General features: G+C 35.9%; 1 protein-coding gene across 1 annotated transcript in view; it reads left to right on the top strand.

The window, feature by feature from the left end:
• Positions 1–4,359, top strand: part of Mmp16 (matrix metallopeptidase 16) — a 179,262-nt gene that overhangs the window by 169,556 nt on the left and 5,347 nt on the right. The window lies entirely within an intron of this gene.

Raw genomic sequence — 4,359 nt, 5'->3', positions numbered from 1 at the left:
GGGGGAGGGGGAGGGAAATGGGAGGCGGTGACAGGGAGACAGAAATCTTTAATAAATAAATAAATAATAAAAAAAAGAAAAATAACAAACAGAAGCGTAGGATATTATCCGGAGGGAGTTCCAGTGAATATTAAAAACTGCCTGCATTTAATTTTCATTTACTTAAATACCCCGACCCTAAAAGGTAGGAGTAAGATCAAATTGTATTAACATGATACAGGGAGTGAAGAGACCAGTTAAAGGATTATGGGCTACATTCTTAGTTAAACATTCTGTTACCAGAACAAGAAAAGTAACACTCACAGCCTATATCAAAACATTCTGTAGGCAAACCACTCCCTGGGTGGAATCCATTGTTATTCCTACTCCTTTAAGGCAGTAAGAACTAAGTTGGTTCCTTAGCCTTTCCTTTGAGGTATAAACAGACCTACTTCTTAATACCTGAAATACCAGGTCTGAATGTTAGTCACACCTGTTGACAACAAACTTGAGAGGGCTGAACTCTCTGGCCTAAAGCAAGGTGGGACCTTTGTTTGAGGCAGAAACAGATCTACTTCTTAATACCTGAAATACCAGGTCTGAATATTAGCGACACCTGTTGACAATAACCTTCAAGAAACAGAAGTTCCAACTCTGTGACCTTTAGTCAAGGTAGAATGGACACATACCTATGGGCTCTGTCAGGTCAGCTCTCTAAATGCTAGAATTATTGGCATAAGCCACTACAACAACTTAACCTAATTAAAATGTCAATGGAGATGACATAAATATGAGACAGCCCATTCATTTTCAATAAATTTAATGTCATCATCTCTAAGACCACCATACTGGTCCTAAACAAGCCACTATTAGTTTGTTCCTAATTAATTTTTAACATATACTAAATGATGGACCCTAAATAACATCATAGTAGGGAAGATCATAAGGCTCCTGTTTTAACCCAAGGCTCCTATTATAAACCATGACACGTATATTACTTTGGAAGATGCTAATAATAAGCTATAAACAATCCAATAATCTTGATTTGTTTTCATATTATAGCCCTTTATAGACAGTGAAAACAGACTCATACTTTGGCCCAGCTACTAACAATTCAGCGGAAATTAGAATTTTCATTTCTATTAATTTTTCTAGTTCAGATTAGGTTAATAAAATTTGACTTCTTATTTTATCTATACAGCAGAGTACCAACTCATGTCATAGGTAGAACAATTTACTTGTATTCTATGGACCTCATTGACAATGCTATGGGAAAGAAATCAGACTAAATAAGAAAACTGGGAGAGTCCATTGATGAGTTATTAATACTTCACATTATCTGCATGCTGGTATCTGAAGACATTACTTCTTAGGAAACAGAACCCACTTTTATAATTTTTTCTTATTTCTACTTTGCAGAACTGTTAATAAAATAAAATTATTGGAAAATGATAATATTTATATGTAAAGTGAAAAATCTATAAAGATAATCTTGACTTATTTACTAGTTATTTCAGTAGAATTTAAACGCATACGTAATTGTTTCCTGTATTGAGACCAAGATTCATGAGTGCTGAGACGGTGAAATGTATGTCACTGTCATGTGAAATGACTTCTGGGTAAACGTGGATTTCAGTATGTAATTCAGTAACATAATTTATCACTGGAAATAAAATTTTCCTAAAGTTTGTATTTCTTTTTTCTTAAAATACAAAGGATTTTTTAATATAAATTTTATTTAAAATTTTTAAATTTTATTAGGTGTTGCATGCAAAGCTTATTTCTTTGGGTGTGATCGACAAGTTGCCTGAAAACTGATTAAGATTTCTGCTAATGATTACTTTGAAGTACTTAGTATGCTTTTCCCGAATAATGTCCTAGTTAGGCTGGGGAGATGGCACAGTGGTTAAGGGTGCTTTCTTCTCTTCCAAAGTTCTAACTTTAGTTCTCATTGTATACATTAGATGGTTCATAAGTACTTGTAACTCCAGATCCTGGGTTCCTCATGCCCCTTTTGAACTACACGGATCACTACACACATACACAAACACAAACAAATAAATATAAATAAGTCTTAAAATTATGTGTCTAATTAAAACTAGTATTATGCAGTAGAGATAACTATCAAAGCAGATGAAAAGGCTATAATGACCTTTATAATAACTGGCCAAAATGTTCCTTTGACACGGTATTACAAGATTTCTCTATGAAAAGACCTAGCTTTAACATCCCTTAATCTGTTTTATTTACAGTGTTAATGTCTGAATATGCTTTTTAGTTGTTAATGAACCCATAAGTTTAACTTTCATGAGAAAAAATCTTGTTTTTTTGCTGATGTTGGAAATATCTATGAAATTAGAATGTGCACCTGTGTTAATCAGTGCCAAAATTTATGCAAGATACTGTGGATAGGGTTGAACAGTTCTATCCCATTCAAGATTTTGAGCTGTATATCAAAGCTGACGCACAACAGACAACCTAGGGATTTAATCCTAAATTCACTTCCTCAAATTGCAAAATGATCTCCAATTCTACTTTCCATTCGTTGCTAGGAGAAGCCAAGTTTATTTATTTTGACAAGTTCACCCAGAATTATATCTTACATGTAGTTTGTAATAAAAAATTTGCACTCCTTAAATAATTTCTGGAAATAAAATTGCTAGGAATGTTCCATGGCCTGTGATATAGGTGTTTGGATGAATATTCGTGGATGAGCATTCTAGGAATACTCAGGAGGAAGAAAATTATACCAAAACAAATGAACACCAATATTTGGAGGAAAATGCAGAGTAAGAGTGGCCAGCATCATTGTCATAGGCCTGCTGTGTCTAGGAAAGTGCTCGCAAGAGCATGGCTCATACTGAGCTATAAACTGGAGAGTTAGGTTAAATTTAAATTTTATGTTATTAAAACAGCAGAAGATGACTTAGGTGCCAGTGCTGTGTCACTGATTCAGCTGCACACCACAGTTGCTGTGATCATAGTTTGAACTGTATCACAGAGGACTTAGTGTACAATATAAGAAGAGATCATTGAAGGAATTGACTGTAATAAAGTAATGTATTGTGGGAATTCACTCTATAGGCATCATGCCTTGTATAAAGTGCAGATATTGTTATATTGAGGGTTGTCAGGAAACTAATTTGATTTCTAAGCATTTGATGATGTAATCATGTTATGCCACGCACCACGCCCCCCTGTCTGCGCTCTGTGTGCTAGAACCCAGTTCTCGAGCTTCCGGCAAGGGGTTGGAGGTTGAGAACAGACACGCAGAGACAGACCGACATGCACACCTTAAACACTGGTTCAGAAAGCCCCTCTTTATTAACACCATGTAGACTTAAATACACTGCAGTCAATGGTCAACAGGTGATAATCCCATCCTCTCATCCTCTAACTAGGCACAGCTTCTAGTAACTTTAATTAGAAGGTTCTAGGAGGGAAGAGCAGCTGAAGGCCAGGACTCAATTAGTCCCAACAATGTTATCCATAGGACTTTAAATTATCCCCATAATTCTAATTAGCCTTTTACAATTCACTTTTAACTTACATTTATATCATCTGCAAATGAGTGCATGTGTGATGGTCCATTATTTATCATGCAAATAAAAATCTTAGATAAACTTTAATCATATACCAATGCAATGTATGTTCTTCCATCTATATGTTGAATATGTGTGTGGGGGGGAATATGTTCTTCACATCCATGCTATTAGTTAATTATTTTCTATGCCCCAAATTATTCTTGGTTCAGTGCAGGAAACAATTATGTATGAGTTTAAATTCTATGAAATAATTACTCAAAGTGATCTTTAGATTATGTCTAGTTTCATTTCCTGTCACTGTGATTAAAAAACACTCTGGCAGAAGTAATTCAGTATGGAATTTATTTTGTCTAATGTTTCAAACACTCAATCACTGTGTAGGCAAAGTAAAAGCATTGTGTGACTAAAGCAACTGGTCACATTGCATTGCTGGTAATGAAAAGAGAGCCAGCCTCTGCAATTCTTAACTTGTATTCTTTATTTTATACTGTCTAGGGTCCCCTCCTCAGAGAATACTCACACACACCAACAATTAGAGTGATTAAAAAATTTACATCCCTTAAGAATGCCCAGAGATCTAGTTAGAGTGTCCGTCAAGTTGAGAATTAACATTAACCATTAGAGTGTACTAACTAGTTCCTCTCTCAGCATTCAAACCTAGACAGTCTCTGATCACTACTCAGGCTTGCTCCCTCCCTGCCCCTCTCTCCTGCCCCCTCTCTCCTGTTCCCTCTCTCCTCCTCCTTCACCCCTGTCCCCTCTCCTGCTCCCTCTCTTCTGCTCTCTCTCTCTCTCTCTCTCTCTCTCTCTCTCTCTCTCTCTCTCTCTCTCTCTC

Source organism: Alexandromys fortis, unplaced genomic scaffold (genome assembly GCF_014885135.2).
Source record: "Alexandromys fortis isolate MF-2015 unplaced genomic scaffold, M_Fortis_MF-2015_v1.1 scaffold_18, whole genome shotgun sequence".
NCBI classification, from domain to species: Eukaryota; Metazoa; Chordata; class Mammalia; order Rodentia; family Cricetidae; genus Alexandromys; species Alexandromys fortis.
This window is presented reverse-complemented; position numbering and strand designations above follow the sequence as displayed.